This window comes from Microcaecilia unicolor, chromosome 11, assembly GCF_901765095.1.
Source record: "Microcaecilia unicolor chromosome 11, aMicUni1.1, whole genome shotgun sequence".
In the NCBI taxonomy this organism is placed as follows: Eukaryota; Metazoa; Chordata; class Amphibia; order Gymnophiona; family Siphonopidae; genus Microcaecilia; species Microcaecilia unicolor.
In genome coordinates, this window is record NC_044041.1 from 35,174,373 (window position 1) to 35,191,355 (window position 16,983).

Consider the following 16,983-nt stretch of genomic DNA (forward strand, 5'->3'; position numbering starts at 1 on the left):
TTCGCGATGATGACGAAAGGCACCAAAAAGAAGGGAGAAAAAAACCCGTACCGAGGCCAAATAGGCCGGTCCCAAAGCGAAAGGAAACTTACGCGGAGAAAAAGCTGGAAACACGGGAAAGGGGTGAAGACCGTAAAGGTCTCTGTTTTTTTTTTTTTTTAGCGAAAATCGCGAGATCAACTTGAGGGGCATGAAACGGCGGCAAAACACTACCGTCCCGAGCGCGGACAAAAGAAGACTGACGAACACGAGCCGGTTCGGGCGGGAAGACGGCCGTGCATCGGCGCCCGAGGGCTAGCAAAGGCCTTTGCTAGTAAAGTTTCCGATTGGAGGGGCTGCCGTGGACGTCACCCATCAGTGAGAACAAGCAGCCTGCTTGTCCTCGGAGAAATATACTTTCCACTCCGTAAGAATGGTGTTCTCTGTTTTAGAATGAAAACGTTTCCCTTCACCTCCACGAAGAATGTTGGCCGTGCACTGCATTGCTTGGTCCTACCTGGAAGCAGTGTTAAATCTTTGTCAGGAGCTGGAAACTGTGGTGATTTGCTGATTCTCATTTTCTTTTGCTGGAAGCTTTATAACAAATTGTTTCAACGTTGAAATGTTTACGGGGAATGGTTGCAGCTCCTGGTTTTTGGTTGTTTGCATTGTATGCAGTTAAATATGGGACCTAAGATAATATAGATTAGGGCTGCTCCTAATTTTGTCACTTTACGGAGAGGTGATAGGTGCCTCTGAATGTTTTCATAGTTCCATGTAAAGAAAGCTTATAGGATTTGTGTCTGCATGTATTCCTAAATAACTGCCATTTTGTACATCCTCGAAACCTAGTCATTGTAGGGACAGTTCTTAACCCCCCCCCCCCCCCCCCACCTTCCAGGAGACTGAACGCTGCCTCTACACTATCGCTTGTGCCACACAGAGGTCTCTTAAGTCAAAGACAGGTCCTTCACGTAGCACAGCACTCCCACCTCCCACTGAGCCACACGTTGGTTGATATACCTAATACGTTTACTAAGCTTCTAGCTATCTTTAGTTTTGAGAGAAGAATTCTCAGGCAATTAGTAGGGGCTGGCTTTGGGGTATACACAGCATGAGGGGGTACTGGCCCTCTGCCCAAGGGCAGATTGCAGCAAAATAAGGGCCTGGGACTTATCCTATCTTCTTCTCTCATCACCTCTTTGACAGGTAAGAAATAAGCATGGGTCCTCTGAACTGCTGCAGGGCTCACACCACTGCTGTGTTTCTGCCTCTTCCTTCGGTACAAACTTCCCTGCAGTGGCTTCTCTTGTCTTCCTCTTTGCTTCTTTAGCAAATGCTGCTCATGTGCTCCCTGGTTCCAACTCCCAGCAGCACTCAGCTCAGTGCCCATGCACTGTTACCTCATGTGCTATATTATGTGAACTGGGGAAAGAGAGGGTTGGGGAAATTACTATCTGGTGTAGAAAGAGAGAGGTGATGTTTTGCTGGATCAGCACTACATAGTAACATAGTAAATGACAGCAGATAAAGACCTGTACGGTCCATCCAGTCTGCCCAACAAGATAAACTCATTTTACATGGTATGTGATACTTTATATGTATACCCGAGTTTGATTTGTCCTTGCCTTTCCCAGGGCACAGACCGTAGAAGTCTGACCAGTACTGTTCTTGTACTATGATCTGAAACTAACATCGAAGCCCCTTAAAATTTACACTCCAGCCCATCCCTATCTATTCAGTCACGATCAGGGCATAGACCGTAGAAGTCTGTCCAGCTCTCGTTTTGTTTCCAATTACCGGCGTCGCCACCCAATCTCCGCTAAGATTCCACGGAACCATTCCTTCTAAACAGGATTCCTTTGTGTTTATCCCACGCATGTTTGAATTCCATTACCGTTTTCATCTCCACCACCCTCTCCGTGAAAAAATACTTCCTGACATTAGTCCTGAGTCTGCCCCCCTTCAACCTCAATTTATGTCCTCTAGTTCTACCGCCTTCCCATTTCCGGAAAAGGTTTGTTTGCGGATTAATACCTTTCAAATATTTGAATGTCTGTATCATATCACCCCTGTTTCTACTTTCCTCCAAGGTATACATGTTCAGGTCAGCAAGTCTCTCCTCGTACGGTTTGCAACACAAATTCCATACCATTTTCCTAGCATTTCTTTGCACTGCTTCCAGTCTTTTTACATCTTTAGCAAGATAAGGCCTCCAAAACTGAACACAATTCTCCAAGTGGGGCCTCACCAACGACTTGTAGAGGGGCATCAACACCTCCTTTCTTCTGCTGGTTATGCCCCTCTCTGCACAGCCTAGCATCCTTCTGGCCACGGCCGTCGCCTTGTCTCATTGTTCCTTCACCTTCAGATCCTCAGACACCAACACCCCAAGGTCTCTCTCCTGAGTCGAGTTTACTAATCTCTCCCCTCCTATCCAGTATCTCTCCTTTGGGTTTCCGCACCCCAAGTGCATCACTCTACACTTCTTGGCATTAAATTTTAACTGATGGACTGTTACAGAAACTAGGAACTCTGAATATTGATTTTTCACCAAGACACAGATTGATATTTAAAAAGTATTGCAGTGATCAAGAACGTACAGCAAGAAAACGATTGGACTTGCACAGACTCGACCTAAGCTAAGTAGCTGATATGTATTTTTTATTAACAGAATATCAGTTTTTTGGATAAATAATATTGCCCCTTTACTTAGCGTTATGATTAGGATGGAGGCAGGGTGTGCAATGATGTAAATGTGGTGTTTATACACACTTTGAACCACCAGGTCACTGTAATACACCAAAAGAACTGAGCACAAACCAATATTATATATAAGTATATTTTTTATACATTTATTTTTCATTTTTTGTTTTCAAAAGATTTTTTTTGTGATACCAATATATTTTTATTGTGGTTTCTGTAACAGTCCATTGTGATATTAGAAACCGACCTTTATAGGTTACCCAGAAATTTAATTATGAAATTTTAACTGCTGGACCTTCGACCATTCTTCTAACGTTCGGAGATCCCTTCTCATCGTTTCTACTCCCTCCAGGGTACTCTATTGGCTATTTTCGTGTCATCCACAAAAAGGCACACCTTTCCTTCCAACCCTTCAGCAATATCTCCCACAAATATATTAAACAGAATAGGCCCCAGCACCGACCCCTGAGGAACTCCACTGCTCACCTTCCTTTCCTCTGAGCGGATTCCATTTACCACCACCCTCTGCCACCTGTTAGTCAACCAGTTTCTTAGCCAGTTCACCACTTTTGGTCCTAAGTTCAACCCTTTCAGCTTATTCACGAGTCTTTGGTGGGGGACCGTATCAAAGGCTTTGCTGAAGTCCAAGTAGCTTACATCTAGCGCACGTCCTTCATCCAATTCTTTGGTCACCTAGTCAAAAAAGTCAATAAGATTTGTTTGGCAGGATTTTCCTTTGGTAAAGCCATGTTGCCTTGGGTCCTGTAACCCGTCGATTTCTAGAAAGTTAACTATCCTTTCTTTCAGCAGCGACTCCATTAGTTTTCCTACCACCGACGTGAGACTTACCGGTCTGTAGTTTCCCACTTCTTCCCCTTCTCCACTTTTGTGAAGAGGGACCACATCCACTTGTCTCCAGTCTCGCGGAACCTCTCCCGTCTCTAAAGATCTATTAAATAAATCTTTAAGAGATCCCGCCAGGACCTCTCTGAGTTCCTTCAGTATCCCATCCGGCCCCATAGCTTTGTTCACGTTCAGATTCTCCAGCTGTTTAGAGAGGTGTGGTAGCCGTTTTAGTCCACTTTTAAAGGTAATCAATAGAAATAAAACATGGAAAAGAAAATAAGGTGATACCTTTTTTATTGGACATAACAATACATTTCTTGATTAGCTTTCGAAGGTTGCCCTTCTTCGTCAGTACTACCAACAGAGAGGGTGCTATGCTAGAGCTGCCCCTGCTGGAGGTGCAGGAGGGTACCAGTTCTAGTTTTTGTACAGAGCATTGGTTAGCCTAGAGCTGCCCTTGCCAGGCATGTGCCTGTACATCAGGACTAGCTCTAATCCATCAAGGAGACCCAGTTTCCAGTGGTCTGGGAGTTGCAGTTCTGCAGAGTCAAAGATGCATCCTACCTTGCTAGCCAAGGAGGTATAATTAACAGGAGACAGCGGGCGCCTGCTTGAACTATTATCTGGCTTGAAGCCAGTAGGTGGAGCTTGCCACCATACAAAGTAATGTATTTTGAGTGTATTAAGATGGTGGCAATTAAACCTTGTCACATGATGCTGTCTGTCAAACCTTGTTGCTATCAGTATGTGTCTCTTCTGGAGTAAAGTTAGCCAGAGGCATATGGCTGCCCATTTCAGGGAAGGGACCTTGCCTGCTTGAGGAAGTGTTTGCAGTCATTGTTCACACCATGAAAATGTCTCCTTTTTTAAAATGTCAATCTTCTTCCCCTAGCCTATAAGTCTGAACAATTGGATTGACTATTTCTACACATACCAGGTTAAAATATTTGTATAAATACTTAAGAAAATATTGTCATAGCAACTAAGTGCCAGGTCTTGCTCATGGTTGAATGTGTCATACTTTTCAAACAATCAGATCTGGGTGTGGACAATAATGTGATTTCTTTAACAAGTCAAATCTCTTCCTACAGCATAACTCTTGACAGCAAGATGAGGGCTGAGCCTGTAGCAGACTTCTGTTGCCCTGCTCCTGTAATGGAACTTGAATCTGAAGGAGGAGGAGGAGGTTAGGAAGGCATGTGATGATGCCTGAGTGTCTCTTTCCTTTGCACAAGTAGCACATACGTAAATGTATTTACTAAGAAACACGCCTCCAGCAAACTAGGTTTAATTTGTAGACAAAATAAAAAAGATGTGGAGCTGTAGAGGGCTGGCAGGGGCAACAGGCGGAAAAGGGGCTAATTAGGGAGCAGAGTGACTCTTCTCTCCTGCTTCTGCTGAACCCCATTCCCTCCTCTTCCCTGTAGACTGCCTGAAAGGAAGAGGTTGGAGTGGAATGCTTTTGCTGCTTTGGAGGCTGGAAAGAAGTGGAAATGCATTCCAGGTAGTTCTGCCAGCAATTAAGCCCTGCAAGCAGAGTACTGTGTTTTTTTTAGCGTTAAGCTATTTGCTTGCCTGAAGCATATATAAAAATGAACTGTCACAAGTCCTAGTAAACAGAGGACGTGTGGTGGGAGCCAGACTGGTAGCACTGGAAGCTGATAATCTTCCATCAATCCAGGGACTAGGTTCCACAGGAGCAGTGTCAGTGTCAGGTTGCACAAACCATGCTGCCAATAAGTTTCATCTCTGCCTCTGAGGGACACAAGTTCGTGCCAGAACATGCTGGACTGAACCTCTATAGTCAGAACTGGACTAAGATCAGTAGCCCTGGTCGCAGAAGCCTCTAGTCTATTTTCAAACCATAGTGACTTTTGCTGCTTTTTGACCTGAGCTTTCTTTCAAGCAGTGATGTAGGGTTGAAAGCCAAGTCACAGTGTGCCAGTTCCTTAAGCTATCCTTCATTTACCGATCTGTTTCATCATAAAAACAAAACCAAGGAACTTGTTCTGTGTTCCAGTTTCTTCTTGCTGTGGATAGGGGCAGATTCCCCAGTAGTCAGAGTAAGTAACTTTTTAGGAGTGACCGCCCTGCCACCACAAGTCTGCCTCTGGCACTGAGGGGGAGGGGTCCAATGAAACTTCCCCTTGCAGTAGCTTTACAGCAAACAGGGTCTCTTGTCAGGATTATGAGCTCCTAACGTCTGAATAATTGTCACTTGAAGATTTGGGATTGTGACTGCTTATGAGCTTTTGAATAACTGTGATTTGAAGATTTACCATATTTCCAGACTTTTTTTTTTTGCATGTAGTTTTGAGTTTTTAGAGAATTTGATATGTGAAGGGTTTTGTTGTTGTTGTCTTTTGTTTCTTTTACTTCCTTCTAACAATCTATGTATGTTTTAATAGTTACTACCAGTAATTGAACTTTATTTTGTTAAAGATTTGTTTTGAACTAGGTTTGTTTTCTGACCATGATTGAAATAAGCTGGCCTTGCACTTTAAGGCAATGGAGGATCTGGTAATATTACACTGTTTTAGGCAAAAAGGAAAGACAAAAAGGCCTCAGACACACACAAAAAAAACTTTTCTAATGTGTGATGGTTATAGCTGGTTGCCTCCCCTCAGATTTTGTTTGACTGGCAGCAATTTTCTTGTTTTGTTTGCTTGTTTGTTTATTAGATTCCTGAGGTGCCACCTCTCTGTGGTGCTGGTACAACTATGCCTATTCCATACTGGTTCTGTTTTTTCTCTGTCCCTAATGGGCTCACAATCATTCCTGCCATTATCCTGACATCTTTGGTGGTGGTGGGGGGGATGACGATGACACCCTGCCAGTTGCATTAGAACTTGTGATTTCAGAGGGGGCCCTTTCCAGTCCCTAACAGCAACCACAGGGTTAAATTTTGAACAGGGCTTTTTCTGTGGTCAAGCATCTGTTTACACACAGAAGATCATGTTACTTTAAAAATGTTGTAGTTTGCCTGGAGCAATTGGTAAGGTTTGTAAATAGCTGCATAAACAAAGCCCTTTGAAAAGCACCTAAATAATTGGGTCTGCAGTATTATTAAAATGTTTTATATCAGGAATACCATCTGCATTTATATCCTGGTAAATTTTTCCATTTGGTTTTATTCCTGTGTCTAATTTCTTTCATACTTAAATGTATATGTTTTGTTTCTTGTCCATTGCTGGTTTTTTTTTTTTTTAATGGAATAAGTGATTGAATCATCCTCTATTATTAAACATCTCCTTCCCTTTTTAGTTCAGTATATCCAGATGGTGAAATGTGTCTCTCCCTGCCCCCCCTCTTTTTATAACTTTAGGAGCCCTTAATTGTCCTAAGCTTGATGTGGTACTCAGGGCTGGTCTGAGGCTTTGAACTAAATCTCACACTTTCGGCTTCTTTTCCTTTTAAATTGGATTTTAAAAATATATTTTTATTGACAAGTGAAACACAACATATCACTGAATATATTAAACAAAACCATTGCATATTATATATATTGTGATAAAGTCATATCCAGGATAGCTGGGTTAAGGCAGTGTCAGTTTAAAATACAAGTCCCAGAAGACATTGCAGGCAAGGAGCCAGGGGGTGAGATGAGGAACCTGGACTGGACTCCTAGCTGCAATGGGGGAAGACATGGGTGTAAGCTGGCAGGACGTGTAGATTGACTGCCGCTAGGGGGAAAGAGAGTTAGGAAACCCTGTGTGCAGGAGCTCATCATTAGTCTAATGCTTAACTCAGCTGGTATGGGTGTGGGGGAAGCTAATGGAAGGAGAATGATTGGTTGTGAGAGCAGAAGCCAGGGATTGATTAGGCAGGTGGGAAGGAGACCCACAGTAGAGAGAAACAGTTGCAGGCTGAAAACCCTTGGGTAAGAGAGGTCCCTAAAGTACTGAAGCAGGCTGAAATCCCTTGGGTGTGAGGAAGTCCCAAAAGTATTTGCAGGCCGAAAATCCTTGGGTAAGGGAGGTCCCTAAAGTATTGAATTTACCAGTGAAGCTGATGCAGGGTGAAATCCCTTGGGTATGAGGAGGCCCTAAAAAGTATTGAACTCTCCTGAAGGTAAAGAGTGTAGAAGGTAGAAACTGTTGCTTTGTGACTTAACTGTGATGATGAACTGAAAGAACTGCTTCTATTTGGAACTGAACTACTATTTATTGTGCACTGGATAAAGAGCCCAGACTGGAGCTGACTGTGAGCCTGTATTGAATCCTGATATGTGCTGATAGCCTACTGCTTAAAGGGGACTATTTGCCACACACTTTCACGTGGCTTATATGTGCTTAAGATTGAAGGTGAATGCTGCTGTTGGAACTGTGTATCAGGTCTACTAGAAACCTGCATGGAATAAAGTCCTTAAGATTGAAGTTGCTGGAGGACATTTATTTCTTGACTGTACTGGGAGCCTGTGGCTGGAGGAGATTGTTCTATCCTTGGCTGCACTTAGAGGTACCTGGTTACAATATATATATATATATATATATATATAAAATATTTTATTCCTATGGGCCCTGCTGCAGATAATTTGAGCTCATCTTTAGTAAAAGACCCCCACACTGAATCAGACAGAAAAACAAAATCCACTACAACCTTGTTCCACACCAAACGTCTGAGAAGTGCCCACTTCTCCCTCCATCCACCCCCTCCCTAACCCAGTCCATATCTAACAATTAGGTACCAACAATCTTGGACAGCGTGAGCATATGTTCTTGGTAGAGCTGCCAGAGGCTACCATCTGCCTGTGCATGCCTTTGGGTGGAGTCAGAGATCCACCTGACCTCCCACTCTGCCATCTGCACCATACTAGCATACCACTGAGCAAGAGGAGGGGGAGCCCGACCCACCCAATGCCTTAACGTAATTTTCTTAGCCAACACCAAGGCCAGGAGAAGAAACTTGCATTGATAATCAAAAAGCCCCTGGGCCACAAGATCAGTATCTGAGCCCATAAGCAAAATCTCATAAGACCATTCTAGTGGGGTATCCAAGACCTCCTCCAGCAGGGCAATGACTCCTGGCCAAAAGGTTTGACGAGTAGGACATTCTTAAAAAAGGTTTACTATGGTACCCTTGCCTCCCATACATTTATCGCACTTGTCAAAATCCCAGAGACCCATAGACTTGCCTTTGCTTCTAATGAGGTAAGCATTATGTAGGATCTTGTACTGTATTTCAAGTAGACCCACATTAGGAGTGACCTGGAAGGTCAAAAGAAAACGAGAGAGCTCCTGCACTGTAATCTCGGTCTCCAAATGTGTACGCCACAGCTCCACCAGCTGTGAGAAAAAAATGGGAAGGCTGCCACTCCTTGTCCAAGTGATAACACCTGGAGAGCCAGTTATGGTCAGCAGGCATCTGCAAAAATATGGTGTCCAAAGTAGTGAAAGAGGGATACTGGCGATCAGGACTTTTCGAAGAATGGATGTAATGCCTACGTTGCAAATATGAATAAAAAAACTTCTGTGGGAGATTCCAAATAGTCTGAAACCTTGAAAAAGAAGGACATTGACCCAAAGAGCAATCACCTGCCCTATATATCAGCAACTCCCCTGCATCCACAATTCAAAAGAGGATCTCTCCTGTCCCACAGGGCAGCCCAGATTGTTTTGTAACTCCAAAAAGGGAGAAGGTCCAGTTATGCCCCCAAATGAGTATGCTACCAGTTTCAGACTAGTTTCAACAGATGTAGTAGAGGGGACATCCTGGCCCGAGACCCCTGGGAGTGGAGAGCATTTAAATACTGAGGAGGGGGAAGCGGCATCCACCCACACATAGGGAGGGACAAACTCAAAATGCCCAGAATGAAGCTCATGGATCCACTGAAGAACCACCGCCACATTATAGAGCCTAAGGTCAAGCAAGTTCACAAGATGCGACATAGACCACTGAAAGGGCCAATCATCTGAGTCCCCAAAATTTTATAATATTCAGGGCCCAGACCATCAGGCCTGGGCACCTTTGCCAGTTTAAGTCTCTTAAGAGCTTGCTGAATTTCAACTCCTTGAATAGATACATTAAGGCTCGCCACTGTTCCAACGTCAAGAATGGGAGCTGAAGTCCACAGAAAAATGCTTCACATTGTACCATGTCACAGTGACCAGAGACATACAAAGATCTATAAAAATCCATAAATGCCCCCTGAATCTCCAAGGATCCGAGCGGGACTTAATATGAGTGAGTGAGTGTTTAGCAGTGCAGTTCTTTAAGGTGGCCAACAACCTGCTCGCCTTGTTCTCTCACCGATGGAGATTATACTTGAAGATTTGAATATCTCTCAAGGCCTATGATTCAAGAGCTCGTTGATCTGCCCCTTCAATCTCCTGTAAGTGTCCCAAGCACCAATATCTGCACCATGGATTATTGCAGTTCTAGCGGCCTGAAGCTGCTGAAGCAGGGTAAGGAGCTCTCTGACACTTTCCCTATGAGTGCGGCAAGCATGCTCTATAATCTTTCCCCTCATCACTGTCTTACTGGCCTCCTAATAAATGACTGGATCCATCCCCATAGTAGGATCCTTGTCACCATGAAAGTGATTCCACTCTTCCACTAAGAATGTCCGAAAATCAGGATCCAAATACAGCGTAGGATTCATTCACCAACCTGTGGATGACTTCCCCTGCAATAACCCCAAATCCACCCAAACTATGCTGTGATCTGACACAACTCCTGCATCAATGTCAGCTGTGCGAGCTACTGAGAAGAGAGATGGAGAAACAAAATAAAATCCAGTCTGGCTTGGACTTTATGAACATGAGAGAAGAATGTATAATCATGGGTATCTAGGTAGAGCACTCACCAAATATCCACCAGGCCCATCTCGTGCTGGAGAAAGTTTATGCCACTCCCTTACATCTCTTTAGGCTGTGGCTTCGGAAGGCTACAGTCAATGAGCGGGTCCACTGTGATGTTAAAGCCACCCCCAACCACATACTGATAGTCACATAGCAGAGCCAAAGCAGCTAGCTATGAGAGTACACACTTGGGGCGTAAACAGAACACAAGGCCACTCTATGCCCCTGAAAGTTCCCCATCCAAATCACAAACTGCTCATCTGGGTCCTGTGTAATCCTGGGTGCATACTGTCTAGCGACTTATGAATAAGAATGGCCACACTATAACTCAGAATTTTCATTCAACTGTTGAGTGAATGCCATCCACATTGAGAGTGGCCACTCGCAAACTACCCATCCCAACATACACTGTACACCTTCCTTAAGAAAGCAAAACTCTCTGTGTACCCCCTCCACGTGTACTGGCCCTTGCCTGGAGGGAGCCCCAAAGCCTGCGGCAGCCAGCATTCAGACATCTCCATGTGCTCACTGTCTGGGATGCTCTCTGGGACACCAATAATGCACATGTTATTCTGGTGTCCCCAATTCTCCTGATGCTCCACCTTGTCTGACAAAGCTTTCACCTGAGCCTCCAAGGTCTGATGCATCCCTCTGCTGTGGCCATGTGATCTTTCTGGGCAGTGACACTCTCTTCCGCCTGCTGTATCCGCACTGCATGGCCCGTGACACAATCTTTAATTTCCTCCATTCCTGTATGAAGTTTTGCTAGCTCGTCATCCAGCAGCTGTGAGAGATGTCGCACAGACACCTGAACTGTGACTTCATGAAGGGCCAGCGGGGACTCGACCTTCTGGGAGGACGGAGGTGACGCCATCTTTTTCAGGGTTGAAGCACCACCCAGGCCTCAGTGCCTTAACTGGCATGCTGGAAAAATCCAATAAGATTGGGCTTCTGCAACGCCAGAGTACTCAGTCCACCTTAAAGTTATACTTCCAATTGGTTTAGAGGCTATTTCATGAAGAAATCACAAGTTAATCAGCAGCAAAGAGGTGAGTGGAGCCGAGCCACCAGGCATCTGCTCAGACTGCTATCATCATGTGACCCCCTGAATTTGATTCTAATCCTTGGATACAGTGTTTCAAACGCCTCTCAGCTAGCTGCTTCCACCAGTCAGTCACCATCGAATTACCTAGGATTATTTAGGATCCTAGGTGGGTGGCAATGAAGGCAGTGAAAGAAGGCTTCCCCCTCATCCTGCTCTAAATGAAAGGCTTCTTAGCAGGCAAGAGTAAATCGCTCTCCACATCTTGGGCACATTTTTTTATGGTGATTGTGAATTTTAGTGGGAAGATCTGGGGATGAGTCAGAGCCTGCCAGCTCATTTCACACAGGCCACATTTCTAAGTCCATACCAGCTTATTTTCTTTTGGGATATACTGCTGTAAATTAGGTTTATTTTGGTTCAATTAACATGTGCTCTTATGAGAAAATTCAACACATGACCTGTGCACATACAGATGGATGGGTGAGCATTATTTTTCTTATATCACCATTTCAGGAGCACTGATGTGTCTAGAAGGTAAATGATCAAAATCACACATATAATTCTAGACCGTATGAAGCTTGATCTTTGGTAAATCTTGAGACCTTAGGAGGTGTTGAGTGATTATTTCTGATACCATTCATTTAGATTGGTTCATATAATATTTTTTTTTCACCAATGCTATGTCCAGGGGTTCTCAACCTAGCCAGTCAGGTTCTCAGAATATCCACAATGAATATGCATGAGATACATTTGCATGTATTATCTTCCTTGTATGCAAAGTTCTCATGCATATTCATTGTGTGTATCCTGAAAACCTGACTAGATATGTCCTGAGGACTGTGTTGAGAACCATCGATTTGTAATGCGTGCATAAAAGGTTAATAAAATTACCCCCAGAAAGTAGCTGCACACATTTGCGTCTTATCTGAGGTTAAAATAAAGTTCTAGTTAATTTTATATGCATCTGTGCTATTTTTTTAAATAGGTACATGAGTCTCGGCTCTGCTCTTGGGAACACCAATACACAGATCATATGAACTGAGGAGTCATAAATGCATAATTTTATATACTCTAGCTAATTTTATCATTATTTCTGCATATAAACAACTGTTTTACCTACTGGATAACTATGTGGATAATTTTATAAGCTAGTTATAAAATTATCCACATAGTTACCAGCCAACCCCACTCTCTTCCACTATGAAGATTCCAGGATAATTCTCCCAGGCAAAGATGCATTTAATCCCAAGGTTCTGAAATAATAGAAGATTGGAGAGCCTAATCTTCTAAAGGCGAATGGTAAAACCACCACTATCACCGATCCTCTTCAACCCCATTATGGTCCCACTAGCCAAAGCCTTATCCACACAAGGCCTTAATCCATTAATTTACGCTGATGATGTCACACTATACATCCCCTACAAACATGATTTAGCAGAAATCACCAATAAAATTAAGTTCAGCTTAAACATCATGAACACATGGGCAAACGCATTCCAATTAAAACTCAATACAGAAAAAAGCTCACTGACTCATCACCTCATCCCAATACAACACATACAAACCTACAAACATTAACACCCCAGGATATACCTTCCCGATTTCAGACAGCCTGAAAATTCTCGGAGTAACAATCGACCGAAACCTCCAACTAGAGACCCAAGCTAAAGTCACCATAAAGAAAATGTTTCTCTCAATGTGGAAACTAAAACGTGTGAAACCATTCTTCCTGAGGGAAATATTTCGCAACCTGGTACAATCAATGGTACTAAGCCAGGCAGACTATTGCAATGGAATCTATGCGGGATGCAAAGAACAAATCATAAAGAAACTTCAAACCGCCCAAAACACAGCAGCAAGGCTTATATTTGGAAAAACGCATTTTGATAGCGCCAAACCACTCTGAGAAAAACTATACTGGCTTCCAATCAAGGAACGTATCGCATTCAAAATCTGCACGACAGTTCACAAAATCATCTACGGCGAGGCACCAGGATACATGACAGATACAAATGCAACAAATAAAAAAAATAAAACAATTGTAAAGTCTTTAAAATAAACCTTATTCCAGGGACGTAGCCAGACCTCGCAGTGGGAGGGGGCCAGAGTCTGAGGTGGGGGGGTCAATTTTGGTCTTCCGCCCCACCGCCGCTCTCCACCCACTGCTGCAGCAAATACCTTGGCTGGCGGCCGGTCTCCAGCACTGCCTGCCCTGCTCTCTCTTTCCCCTTATGTCCTGTACACTCCTTTTAGTGAAACTGAGCTAATTTCACTAAAAGGAGCATGCTGTACATGAAGGGGAAGAAAGAGCAGGGCAGGCAACGCGGCAGTGGCGGTGCCTGAGACCGGCGCTGGACAAAGCTTTAGCTAAACCAGGGGTCCAGAGGAAATTTGAAGGGGCCCAGGCCCCCATGGCCACACGTAACTATGCCACTGCCTTATAGGACCCCTATGATGAGGACCACTGGTGGGGTTGGGGGGGGGGGGAGAATGGGCACATACCTATCCTAAACCTAGGGACATTGTGACAGATGGCACAATCCAGTGTTTATCATATACAGTGAACACCTGCTCTAAGGACAACAGTAACCCAAAGGTGATTATTTTAGGAGCACTGTGTGTAAACAGGAATTTAGATGGGTAAATCATTTACACGTGTAAATCTCAATTGTAGAAATCCAGTATGTACAGATGGTCTGGGTAGGACTAAGATTCCCATTTCAGGAAGGGAATGGATGTTAATGTTCTCTGTGATTTACAGTTGTTGCTGAAGAGGTCATTTTAGTCCTCACCTCCAACTCTGAAAGCTATACTGGCAAATGATATCGTGATCTGTGATTGGCTGCCATTTTAGAAGCATACATGTGTATGTTCTGAAATACTAACATGCATATATATGTTTCTGTGTTGACCCTGTTGATAATTACAAAACAGGTGCTGACGAGTAACTGGAATAAACACATCCAAACCCTGCACATATTTTAGAAAAGGCTGTATGGTAGCCGATTCTTTTCTATACCAGCAGAAATTGACACATCTTGACCTGAATGTTTCAATTCCAATTTGTAAGTTCTTTCTAAAATATGCCTTCATATGACAGATAACATACGCACCTTTAAATAGCGTAAATGATCAAAGAATGTGATCGGATGTATTATTTCTAACTAATATTGGACAATAAGTATGTTTTCAATTAAATGATTTGACTATACACCGTATTGGCCTTGAAGAAGCCAACCAGGTGATCAATGTGGAATAATGAAGACGAGTAATATCGGGGGATAATCAGGTTAATACCACGTTTTGTTTTTTTTCTGTTTACTGTTTAATTGATTTTGTCTTGTTTCACTCTCCCTATTTAGTGGTCTAAGGAAGAGAATAGAATTACCTGACTGAAATAATTCCTATATATTACTTTCTCTGTATTTCCGGCAAGTTGTTTTATCGCTTGTAAAAATTTAAATGGTTATAAATAAAAAATAAAAAAATAACGTAAATTAATGGGATGTTTCTTCTTTCAAGCACAGGCAAAGTCTAGCATCAGACGTGGGCCATACTATTTGAGCCTTTTCACCCAGACCCCCCCCCCCCCAAAAAAAAACAAAAAACTTTATCTTCCTTTCTGCCTAGCTCTGATAGTAGTGAGCATAGGCTTTTCAAACTGTTTCTTGTCCTTCACCCTGCTAACTTTAGCTGTAGCATTCTAATTTTGGTTTCTATACTGTGGACAAGTTCTGCCAGGTTTATTTTTCATTGCTAGTCCTAAGTGGAAAAGCAGCTTTAGTCTTACAACTGGCTTAATTGGCATTTACATTGCAGAGACTGCTATAATTATTGGGAATATTTAGATTTACAGGATAAATTAGCTTCTAGCTGAATTAAACTGCTGTATCAAACTGAATTTGATTATTTTAGTAAACTGTGTCATTGCCTGCCCCTCCTAGAGAACTTGTTTGATAGAGGGCTTGGTTGCCTCACTGGGATTTATAGTCCCACCCACACGCCCCACACCCCATGCTCCCCAGGGTTTTATAGTCATATAGAGAGAACCCAAAAATCATTAACATTACTCCTTAGTCATACACAGGCAATCTTACAGCCTGTTAACCCTATTATAATATACCTGTTTATACCCATTCCAACCAATCAATATAACTTTTATATAATCGTGGTGCTTTAGTTTCAAGGCAAACCATCTAGAGGCTTGTCCTGTCTTCAGTTTCCTAGTATAAAACACGAGCTCAGCAAACTAAAGCAGGAATTGGATGCAATTAAAGCAGCTTCTATAACTGCACAGAATCATACCAATTTCACACCACTGCCTCAAAGAATAAAACCACCTAAGAATTTCTTTGAAGGGGTGAACAAACATGTGGATAAAGGTGAGCCGGTTGATATTGTGTATCTGGATTTTCAGAAGGCGTTTGACAAAGTACCTCATGAAAGACTCCAGAGGAAATTGGAGAGTCATGGGATAGGAGGTAGTGTTCTATTGTGGATTAAAAACTGGTTAAAAGATAGAAAACAGAGAGTAGGGTTAAATGGTCAGTATTCTCAATGGAGATGGGTAGTTAGTGGGGTTCCCCAGGGATCTGTGCTGGGACCACTGCTTTTTAACATATTTATAAATGATCTAGAGATGGAAGTAACTAGTGAGGTAATTAAATTTGCTGATGACACAAAGTTATTCAAAGTTGTTAAATTGCGGGAGGATTGTGAAAAATTACAAGCGGACCTTTCGAGACTGGGAGACTGGGCGTCTAAATGGCAGATGACGTTTAATGTGAGCAAGTGCAAAGTGATGCATGTGGGAAAGAGGAACCCGAATTATAGCTACGTAATGCAAGGTTCCACATTAGGAGTCACAGACCAAGAAAGGGATCTCGGCATTGTTCTTGATGATACGTTGAAACCCTCTGCTCAGTGTGCTGCGGCGGCTAAGAAAGCAAATAGAATGTTAGGTATTATTAGGAAAGAAATGGAAAACAAAAGTGAGGATGTTATTATACCTTTGTATCAGTCCATGGTACAACCGCACCTCGAATATTGTGTTCAATTCTGGTCACCGCATCTCAAAAAAGATATAGTGGAATTGGAAAAGGTACAGAGAAGGGCAACGAAAATGATAAAGGGGATGGGACGACTTCCCTATCAGGAAAGGCTGAAACTTCTAGGGCTCTTCAGCTTGGAGAAAAGTTGGCTGAGGGGAGATATGATAGAGGTCTATATTGAGTGGAGTGGAACGGGTAGGCGTAAATCGTTTATTTACTCTTTCCAAAAATTGTCCATGTAGAGCTCTCCATAACTTCACATTACTGCCCATAGTAGCTTTCTGCATTGCACTGGGTTAGATCCTCTCTCTCTCTCTCTCAGTTCCCCCCCCCTTTTCTCCTATGTCTGACTTCACCCTTCCTTCTGCTCGTTCCTCAGCAGGTCCCTCCCTTTCCTGCCAACCTTCTCCCCTATCCTGTCCTTTTATCTCTTAATTTCTTCAGCCCATTCTCCTAAATTTCTCATCCTCCTTCTCTTTCTCTCTTTTTCTTTCCTGTCCTTTCATTTTTCTTTTCTTTCTTCTCCAAGTCTTCTTCACTCAATCTTTCTTTCTAT